Below are 11,866 nucleotides of genomic sequence, written 5' to 3'. Positions count from 1 at the left end.
TCAGTTTGTGAGATCCGTTCAGGGCTCTCACAAGCGGTCCAAAACGGATCGGTTTTGCTCTAATGTATTCTGAATGGGAAAGGATCTGCTCAGAATGCATTAGTTTGCCTCCGTTCAGTCACCATTCCGCTCTGGAGGCAGACACCAAAACGCTGCCTGCCTGACGAAGCAGAGCCAAACGATCTGTCCTGGCACACAATGCAAGTCAATGGGCACGGATCTGTTTTCTCTGGCACAATAGAAAACTGAACCGTCCCCCATTGACTTTTAAGTGGTGGTCAAGACGGATCCATCATGGCTATAGAAGACATAATATAATACAACCGGATCCATTCATGACGGATGCATACGGTTGTATTATTGTAACGGAACTGTTTTTGCAGATCCATGACGGATCCGCAAAAAACGCTAGTGTGAAAGCAGCCTAAGACAAGCTTATAAAGCAGCTTCTCCTCTCTGTGTGCATTAGATAGCAGCTAGTCTCTATCCTCCATCTCTGCAAACTAGATGTTCAGCATGAAGTGATAGTGACCAGAAGTGTCTTCCCTCACATACACACAGAGTTTTGAAACGTTAAGTACACTTTAAAAGTTTAGAAGACCTTTAAGACTAATGTTTTTATTTTTCTATATTTTAAACTTTATTTAGCATAGGGTCCCATGCATCCAAAGCTGCAAGGAATCTGCTGCATAGTCAAATGACATATCCGTTTTAAGAGAACCATTATAAGCTAGAGTATGTCTGACACCGTACAGTCAGAGCTGAGCGTGGCAGAATCTGCAGAAACACACTGCATTGGTAATGGTTGTAAATAAGTATTCAGGAAGATTAACAGGGATTTCAAAATAAAGATCTGTGGCTTTCCTGCTCGCCTTCAACATCACAGCGGCCAGTAGTGTAATTACAGCTCCTACGTCTCATTCACTTCAATGGGACAGCCCTCCGATTCACTTTAAATAGGACAGAGCCATCCCATTGATGTGAATGAGACGGCTAAGTTGTAATTACACTGCTCGCCGCTGCAATGTTGATGGTGAGCAGGTAACCTCGTACAAGCACTGCGTTCTCTTCATACAGCTGATCAGCGGGGATACTGGCAGTCAACCCTCCATCCTGAGGTTAGGTCATTAATATAGGATAAGCAGACAACCCCTTTAATTGTACGCATCATCCATATGGTAATATTGCAAGTAAGGATGAGCGACTAGACTTCGGAGATTCGCATAAAACTTTGTTCTAGTACTGTACGGAGCAGGAGCTCTGTACAGTATTAAAATGTATTGGCTCTGATGAGTCTCACGAGACTTCATAAACTAATTTGTACTGTAAAATACTATTTCCCAAACTCTCTGGTTCGGTACCAAGGTAACAGGCCCACCTCAGATCAGATCCCCCCACAAGCTACTTCAAACCTCAGATCAGACCCCCAACCTCCATCAGACAGGAAAAAAGAAAAGTGCCTCTCCTGCTCCCGACTGCATGCTCTTCCTGCAATGACCACTCCCTGGTCTTCTTCCGGGCACCCATGTACAGTCGTGGCCAAAAGTTTTGAGAATGACACAAATATTAATTTTCACAAAGTTTGCTGCTAAACTGCTTTTAGATCTTTGTTTCAGTTGTTTCTGTGATGTAGTGAAATATAATTACACGCACTTCATACGTTTCAAAGGCTTTTATCGACAATTACATGACATTTATGCAAAGAGTCAGTATTTGCAGTGTTGGCCCTTCTTTTTCAGGACCTCTGCAATTCGACTGGGCATGCTCTCAATCAACTTCTGGGCCCATCCTGACTGATAGCAACCCATTCTTTCATAATCACTTCTTTGAGTTTGTCAGAATTAGTGGGTTTTTGTTTGTCCACCCATCTCTTGAGGATTGACCACAAGTTCTCAATGGGATTAAGATCTGGGGAGTTTCCAGGCCATGGACCCAAAATGTCAATGTTTTGGTCCCCGAGCCACTTAGTTATCACTTTTGCCTTATGACACGGTGCTCCATCGTGCTGGAAAATGCATTGTTCTTCACCAAACTGTTTTTGGATTGTTGGAAGAAGTTGCTGTTGGAGGGTGTTTTGGTACCATTCTTTATTCATGGCTGTGTTTTTAGGCAAAATTGTGAGTGAGCCCACTCCCTTGGATGAGAAGCAACCCCACACATGAATGGTCTCAGGATGCTTTACTGTTCGCATGACACAGGACTGATGGTAGCGCTCACCTTTTCTTCTCTTGACAAGCCTTTTTCCAGATGCCCCAAACAATCGGAAAGAGGCTTTATCGGAGAATATGACTTTGCCCCAGTCCTCAGCAGTCCATTCACCATAATTTCTGCAGAAGATCAATCTGTCCCTGATGTTTTTTTTGGAGAGAAGTGGCTTCTTTGCTGCCCTTCTTGATACCAGGCCATCTTCCAAAAGTCTTTGCCTCACTGTGCGTGCAGATGCGCTCACACCTGCCTGCTGCCATTCCTGAGCAAGCTCTGCACTGGTGGCACTCCGATCCCGCAGCTGAATCCTCTTTAGGAGACGATCCTGGCGCTTGCTGGACTTTCTTGGACGCCCTGAAGCCTTCTTAACAAGAATTGAACCTCTTTCCTTGAAGTTCTTGATGATCCTATAAATTGTTGATTGAGGTGCAATCTTAGTAGCCACAATATCCTTGCATGTGAAGCCATTTTTAGGCAACGCAATGATGGCTGCACGTGTTTCTTTGCAGGTCGCCATGGTTAACAATGGAAGGACAATGATTTCAAGCATCACCCTCCTTTTAACATGTCAAGTCTGCCATTTTAACCCAATCAGCCTGACATAATGATCTCCAACCTTGTGCTCGTCAACATTCTCTCCTGAGTTAACAAGACGATTACTGAAATGATCTCAGCAGGTCCTTTAATGACAGCAATGAAATGCAGGGGAAAGGTTTTTTTGGGATTAAGTTCATTTTCATGGCAAAGAAGGACTATGCAATTCATCTGATCACTCTTCATAACATTCTGGAGTATATGCAAATTGCTATTATAAAAACTTAAGCAGCAACTTTTCCAATTTCCAATATTTATGTCATTCTCAAAACTTTTGGCCACGACTGTAGGGTAGGCACCGGTCTCCTCCGTTTGCAATCAGCAGATTGTCGGGACAGAAAACTACCTTCCCAACAACCTACTTGTATATTGTTCCATGTAAAGGGACCTTTAGATATTGATGACCTGTAATCTGGATAGGTCATCAATATCAGATTGGATAGGGTCTCACACCTGAGCCAATCAGCTCTTTCAAAAAGCTGTAAGTATTGGATGTTCTACAGTGGACAGAAGGCTCCATTCACTGTGTACATACATATTGTAACCACGCCCCCCCCCCCCAGAGGCTGGGTCAACAAACGAATCCAAAGGCCTAATGGCCCCACCGGCTATTAACTGTCTAACCTGTGGGTTATCTTTTCGGAGCCCTAGCACCCTCTGAGTGTCCTCCCCCATAGGGAACCCTGGATTTTTAAATATGGGGATCAGCGGTCCCGGAAAAGTGGTAAGCCCTAGAGCCCCTGGTGCCAGACCTATGCCAGACCTTCAGAACACCCGAAGTTAGGAAGGGGAGCTTCGAAGGCCTATGGGTTCTGGCCGACCAGAGCAAATTTTGGGTTGGAAATCCCATTTCCATCCGTTCGAGCTGAACCCACCTCTTAGAAGAGCCGCTGTGTAACCAGTCTAAAATGTACGAGAAAATTGCAGCTTTGTGGTAGTTGGAGAGATCAGGGACCCCCCATTCCCCTTTAAGCTTATGACGAACTAGAAAGCGCATACCTAATCTAGGGGAGGATCCCACCCAAATAAATCTTAGGAGCAGTGATCTGAAGGTCTTAAAGAAACCACAAGGTAAGGGCATCGGTATGGTGCGAAATAGATATAAAATCCGAAGGAGGATATTCATTTTGATCGCATGGATTCTCCCAAACCACGACACTGGTAGTTGCCTCCAGGCCTTCAGATCCCTTCGGACCTCTCACAGGGGAGTGAAATTGAGTGAAAAAACATCTGTCAAGCATGAGGGGATAGACGTACCTAGGTATGTGAGGTGGCTGGAGGACCATCTGACTGGAAATGAGGACTGTAGGTCCCGTACCAGGGACTCAGGAAGGTTGATGTTTAGCATCACAGACTTATGTAGGTTGACCTTAGTTACTGAGGTCTCCAAAGAGTGCAAACTCTTTCAAAACGTTAGGAAGACTGACCCTCGGGTCTGAGCAGAAGATTAGAAGGTCGTCCACATATACGGCGATCTTGGATATCATACCCCCCCACCTGGAAACCCTTGATGGAATAGTTAGCTCTAAGAGCTCTGGCCAGAAACTCCATAACCAATATGTACAGCAGGGGGGAGAGGGGGCATCCCTGCCTCGTGCCATTATGGGGCTGACAGAGAGCAATTAACCCTCACCTGGGCTCTCGGGTTGTGGTATAGAGCAGTAATTCTACATAACAGATTGGGACCAAAACCCCTAAGGACCTCCGACATAAAAGACCAATCCACCCGATCGAATGCCTTCTCGGCATCAACCGAGAGAAGGCCGAGGGGGGACTTTGTCGCGAACGCTCGGGCAATTAAGGCCAGAGAGCGGATGGTGTTGTCTCTGGCTTCTCGTCCAGGGACAAAACCTGTCTGGTCCTCATGTATCAGCGAAGACAAGTAGGGCTTGAGTCTTTCGGCTAGTATTTTGGCGTAAATCTTTAACATCGATGTTGATCATTGATATCGGGCGGTAGCTACCACAGGCCAGGGGGTCCTTTCCAGGCTTGGGAATAACACAAAGATGCGCTGTTAGAGCCTGTGGCGGGAAGGAAGCACCCTCCACCAAGGAATTGCACATACTAGTGAAGGGACCTGATATGTCCTCCAGGAAGGTCTTATAAAAAAGGGAGGTGAACCGGTCCAGGGCTCTTACCAACCACTAAGCCTTTAATGGATCTCCTAACCTCCTGGGTCGTGATTACTTCCTCCAGGGCCTACCTACGGGCTGCGGTCAACTTGGGTCCCACAAGGCCAGAGACATAATCTCTGATCTTCTGGAGCCGGGCCTCGGGTTGAAGATCTGCAAACTTTCCCTTCAGATTATATAACTCGGTATAGTAGGCACGGAATTCCCTCAAGATGTCTCCAGTAGAATGTATCTTACCCCCTTCTACGGTTAAGAGATGAAATATAGGAGGAGCTGTTCTTGGGTCTCAGGGCTCTGGCCAACATTTTGCCACTCTTGTCTCCCTGTCCATACATAAGTCTGTGAAGCCTATCTCTGAAGCCCAGATATTTCTGGTCAATCAATCTCCATGAGGGCCAATCTAGTATCGCATAATTCCTGATACACGACCGCAGAGAGGGAGCTCTTATGCATACGCTTATGAGGAACCGCCCCCGCACCACACACTTCAACGTCTCCCATTTAATTGTGGGACTGGTAGTATCCGTTTCATGTACCGCTAAGAAGTCCATAATAGACTAACGGATATCAGCTAAACAGACCGGGTCCCTAAGAATATTGTCATTTAATTTCCAGGAGTATTGTGAGCGAGTATGGCTCCCGATGGCTAGAGTCACCCACACTAGGGAATGATCAGAGAATAGAGCAGGTTCAATACCTGCTGAGGGATTAAGATCTAGCAGGGAATGTGAGAGGAAAATATAGTCGATGGTATACATTGTGGGATGTAGAATAAAATGTAAAGTCTTTGTCAGTAGGGTGTAAGATGTGCCATATGTCAACTAGTCAGAGAGTGTAAGTGTCTCCGGAAACCTCGGCCACCCCAGTCAGGGTAGAGGACCTACCTGATGAGGAATCTAGCGTGGCATCCAGTGGAAAATTGATATCTCCCCCCAGGACGATCGGAGTCCATCGGCAAAGGTATCCAGGACTGACAGTACCGTGGAACCAAACTGAGAGTGTCCTGTGTTAGGAAAATACATGTTAGCTAGTACCAATACCTGAGAACCTATAGACACTTTAAGAAAAACGTAGCGCCCCAATTCATCGGGAGAGGCTTGCAAAACCTCACATGGTATGAATTTGTATATAGCGATAGACACGCCCCTAGATTTAGACTCCAGGAACGTGCTATGCGCCCAGTATGTAAAGTATCTGTTCTTACAGGAGGGGATATTATCCGACTTAAAATGAGTCTCCTGCAAGAAGGCTATGGAAATCTTTTGTTTATGTAGATTATATAAAACCTGGTTCCGTTTAGCAGGGTTATTTAACCCATTGACGTTAAAGGAACAGATCTTAATAGGAATCATTTTATGCAACTAGAAGAGAACAAATGCACCATCCGGAGTTCTGAGAGTAGGACACAAGGGAGAAAACACCTGGGGAGCTGAGCAGGACAGACAAGACATAGCAAGATAAGACAGGACAAAACAAAACAGGGGGATCGAACAAACAATACAAAACACCAACTGGCCATCAGCCTATGGCCTTAAAGCTAAGCAACTGTATCGGGAACGAATCCCACGACCCTAACTAGAGAGGGAGAAGTGAAAGCCCAGACAAAGTCGGCGACTCTCCCACCACTGTAAAACATCAGCAAGAATACTGTTGAGACTGTCTAACAAAAGAAAAAACATCATAGTGATTAACCCTCACTCTGATAACTGTATACTGTAAATGAGAACTGAAAGTAGCAGACCCCCCAACCAACCGCCCTAGTGAGGCGTCCATGTGCACGGAAAGTCCCATGCAGTGATCATCATCCTGGACATCAAAATTGGCCTCTTATCTGCGGGCGGAGTTGGAGGTAACATAAGAAGAAGAAAAAAAAAGGAGGTAAGTGAACACCGGAGCCATCACAGCGACTTCTTCTGCCTCGTCGCTCTGGGAGAAATCACGGACCATTTCTCCCTGGGTGGCAACTGCGGTGGAGATTATACAGATGGCCAGTCCGGGAGGGAGAAATCTCAAGAAACTTGGAAAGGTCCTCCGGGTCTCGGAAGATCGCCGACTTGCCGTCCTTCTTAGCATGGAGCTGAAAGGGAAACCCCCATCTATATTAGATGTCTCTGTTCCTTAGTAAGTTGAGAATGGGGCGGACTGCCCTGCGTAGCTGGAGAGTTCTCCTAGAGAGGTCCGGCATTATCTGGACTTGGGATCCATCCACTTCCACTGTGTCAGCTTGGCGAGCTGCTTTCAGGATAGCCTCTTTTACTTTGTAGAAGTGGACGCAGCATACTATGTCACGCGGCCTGCTTGGGTCGGCCGATTTTGGCCCCAGGGCACGATGTACACGGTTCCATTCCATTTTAGGGGAGGACTCCTCTCCCTTCAATAAGGAGTGAAACAGCGCTTGAATGGTGCGCTCCAGGTCGCTTGATTGGACCAGCTCTGTGACCCCCCTGATCCGCAGGTTGTTCTTGCGATGGCGGTTGTCGATGTCATCCAGATGTGATAACAGCTGGGAGTTGTGTTTAGAGTAAGCCACCAACACCTTATGATGTTCCTCTAGATGGCCTTGGAAGGTCTCCTGGGCGTGCTCAGAGGCCTCCACCCTATGGCCCAGATGTTTAATTTCACCCTTCAGGGCCTCCATCTCTACTCTGTAGGTCTGTTCCAATCTGGAAACTGAGTTCTCCAAGTCCATCTTCGTAGGTAGGGCCTGAAGGTGTGCCCTTTATCCCAGCTGCTTTCTGAGTTGCACGAGGCGGCGCTGCATGAGCTCCGGTCCGGAGGGGAAGAGCGCGCGGCAGCCTCCATGCTGGAGAGAGGAGGAGCGGCGGCCATCTTGGCAGCAGTCTGAGTCCCCTCGGTCCCGGGCTGGGAACCGAAAAACTTCTGAATGTCTGTCTGGTCTGGCTGGTGGTCAGTCTCCACCGGACCCTTGGCTGTTTTTCCTCCCCATTCCGGGTGTTTGATGAGGGTCACGGTTGAGAGAACAGTCTATTTCAATCACATGGCAAGAGAGCAGTTCTGCCGTGCGTCCTACTCCGCCATGAGCAAGCCACGCCCCCCCTAAGTGTTACCACCTGTACGTGGATAACTTTTATACTAGTATCCCCTTGTTCCAGGCCCTCACCGCCAGACCCATGTCCGCTTGTGGGACCGTGCGGAAAAATCAACGCGGCCTCCCTACCCACCCCCTCCAGGTACCTATCCCCAGGGGTGAGACCCGTGCCCTTACAACCAGTGGAAACCTGTTGCTGGTCCGATATAAGGACAAGAGGGATGTCCTTGTACTGTCCACAATTCATGGTAACGTCATCACCCCTGTCCCTGTGCGAGGTACCGCGGCAATGGTCCTCAAGCCCGATTGTATCGTCGTCTAAAATCAGTATATGGGAGGAGTTGATCTCTCTAATCAAGTCCTCAAGCCATATAATGACATGCGCAAAACCCAGGCATAGTACAAAAAAGTTGCAGTCTGCTTGGTACAGGTTGCCTTGTACAACTCTTTTGTGCTGTCCCGGAGCGCTGGCAACACAGGGAAATTTCTCCAGTTCTATGAGGCAGTCCTCAAGACCCTGATCTTTTCTGACCGGGAAAGAGCAGGCCGGAGTACCTCGGGAACTGGAGGCGCCCGGATCGTCCCTGGCCAACACTTTCCAGGTGTGGTCCCCCATACTGGAAAGAAGGGACGGACCCAAAAAAGGTGCAGAGTGTGTCACAGGAGGGGGATACGAAAGGACACCACCACTCAGTGTGACACATGCCCCGATCATCTGGGCCTCTGCATTAATGGTTGCTTAAGGGAGTACCACACTTCCATGGAGTACTAAATTTATAATCCCTTTCCCCAATTTTAATTCCATTTAGCCACTGACAATCGGGGAAAAAAACTATGGTTCTTAGACACTAAAACAAAAACTACCCCATGACCTAACCCCTCAGATGAACACGGTAAAAAAAAAAAAAAAAAAAGGTATTTTTTTGTCACCCTACATCACAAATAGCGATCAAAAAGTCATATGCCCCCCAAAATAGTGCCAATAAAACCGTCCTCTCATCCCGCAAAAAAATGAGCCCCAACCTAAGATAATCGGCTAAAAACTAAAAACAAAACTGACTCAGACTATGGAGATACTAAAATGTTTTAGACATATTAGGTATCGCCGAGTCAGTAAGAATCTGCTCTATAAAAATACCCCATGAAACTATACCCCTCAAGGTATTCAAAACTGATTTTACAAACTTTATTAACCCTTTAGGTGTTCCTCAACAGTTTATGGCAAATGGAGATGAAATTTCAGAATTTCTATTTTTGGTAACCTTGGCTCACAAAAATGTAATATAGAGCAACCAAAAATCATATGTACCCTAAAAATAGTCCCAACAAAACTGCCACCTTCTACCGTAGTTTCCAAAATGGGGTCACTTTTATGGAGTTTCTACTCTAGGGGTGCATCAGGAGGGCTTTAAATGAGACATGGTGTAAATAAACCAGCCCAGCAAAATCTGCCTTCCAAAAACCACACGGCGCTCCTTTCTCTCTACGCCCTACCGTGTGCCCGTTTAGTAGTTTACGGCCACATGTGGGGTGTTTCTGCAAACTACAGAATCAAGGCAATAAATATTGAGTTTTGTTTGGCTGTTAACCCTTGCTTTGTTACTGGAAAAAATGGATTAAAATGGAAAATTTGCCCAAAAATTTAAATTCTTAAATTTCATCTCCATTTGCCAATAACTCTTCTGGAACACCTAAAGGGTTAGCAAAGTTTGTCAAATCAGTTTTGAATACCTTGAGGGGTGTAGTTTCTTAGATGGGGTCACTTTTATGGAGTTTCTACTCTAGGGGTGCATCAGGGGGGCTTCAAATGGGACATGCTGTAAATAAACCAGTCCAGAAAAATCTGCCTTCCAAAAACCACACGGCGCTCCTTTCCCTCTACGCCAGGCATGGCCAACCTGAGGCTCTCCAGCTGTTGTAAAACTACAACTCCCACCATGCCCTGCTGTAGGCTGATAGCTGTAGGTAGCCTGGGCATGCTGGGAGTTGTAGTTTTGTAACAGCTGGAGAGCCTCAGGTTGGCCATCCCTGCTCTACGCCCTACCATGTGCCCGTACAGTAGTTTACGCCCACATGTGGGGTGTTTATGCAAACTACCGAATCAGGGCAATAAATATTGAGTTGTGTTTGGCTGTTAACCCTTGCTTTGTTACTGGAAAAAATGGATTAAAATGGAAAATTTGCCCAAAAAAATCGAAATTCTGAAATTTTATCTCCATTTGCCATTAACTCTTGTGAAATACCTAAAGGGTTAACAACGTTTGTAAAGTAGGTTTTGAATACCTTGAGGGGTGTAGTTTCTAGAATGGGGTCATTTTTGGGTGGTTTATATTATGTAAGCCTGACAAAGTGACTTCAGACCTGAACTGAACTTAAAAAGTGGGTTTTGAAAATTTCAGAAAAATTTCAAGTTTTGCTTCTAAACTTCTAAGCCTTGTAACGTCCCCAAAAAATAAAATGTCATTCCCAAAATGATTCAAACATTAAGTAGACATATGGGGAATTTAAAGTAATAATTTTTGGAGGTATTACTATGTATTATAGAAGTAGAGAAATTGAAACTTGGAAATTTGCAAATTTTTCAAAATATTTGGTAAATTTGGTATTTTTTTATAAATAGAAATTGATTTTTTTTACTCCATTTTACCAGTGTCATGAAGTACAATATGTGACAAAAAAAACAATCTCAGAATGGCCTGGATAAGTAAAAGCGTTTTAAAGTTATTCACACATAAAGTGACACTGGTCAGATTTGCAAAAAATGGTCTGGTCCTTAAGGTGAAAATGAGGCCAGTCCTTAAGGGGTTAAAGGGTATGGGTTGCACTAGTTCTTCGTAGGGTGCAAGTAGAAAATTATAGATAAAATAAAATTCAAGGCTGTGTAGGAGCCAGGTGGGATGTGTCCATATATTTGGATTGCATCCAGGGATCCCAGATCTTGAGGAAGGATGTTCTAATCATAGCTTTCCACTGAGTTAGTTCCTCTAGTCGAAGTACTTGATTGACCTTATTGCCCCAGTCTTGTAGGGTTGGAGGGCTTGGGTTCTGCCAGAATGTTGGGATTAACAATTTAGCTGCAGATAGTAATAATGTGGGTAGATTATGTTTCCGTGACGTAAAAGAGGAGGTTGAGCACCACAGAAGAACCAACTGAGGGGTCAATGTGAGTTTACTAGAACACACCTCATAACTCATTGGTTAAAAGGCAATTATATAGAAAATAAAGATCTTTGGAGTGAGGTGGCTGTTCAATAAGTGTGATTCTAGCTAGGTGTCCTGATGTGTGGATGGCAGTTTCTTGGAAGCAGTCAAAGTCGTGTCACTGTACAAAGTTGGGAGGATGAATTTTGGTCTTTTGTAGTAAAATGTCTGATGTGGTAATAGTATCTGTATAAAATGCATCTGCTACTGTAATGTTAAAAAGTTGTTCCCATAAGTCTGAGGGAGCTCTTATACCTGGGTTATCATACTTCAGTAGGAGGCTCAAAGGCATTACATGCGAGGGGGCTGAGATCAAAGCTGTTTGTTTATTGAGCTTTTGCCAAAAATCGGCAATACCCTTAAAAGGTAGATGCAGATTTAGAAGCTGTTCAGTTATGTCATGAAGTGCAGGTAGATAGTTGGCTTTATATAAGGCAGCGGGGTCTCACGTTAGGTTAAGACCCAGGTATTTAATGGAATCTACAGGCCAAGTATATTTAGATTGAAGCTCAAGTTGGCATGTCTGGTGTAGTGGAAGCGTTATATTCAGAATTTCCGATTAGCTGAAGTTGACTTTAAAGTTCGATAGACTTCCATATCGTTCCAGCAGGGCAGAGATACACGGAAGAGACTGTAGAGGCTTTGTGGTCAAAATCTGAAAATCATCGGTAAAAACTGCAGTGGT

Source organism: Bufo bufo, chromosome 10 (genome assembly GCF_905171765.1).
Source record: "Bufo bufo chromosome 10, aBufBuf1.1, whole genome shotgun sequence".
Taxonomy (NCBI): Eukaryota; Metazoa; Chordata; class Amphibia; order Anura; family Bufonidae; genus Bufo; species Bufo bufo.
This window is presented reverse-complemented; position numbering follows the sequence as displayed.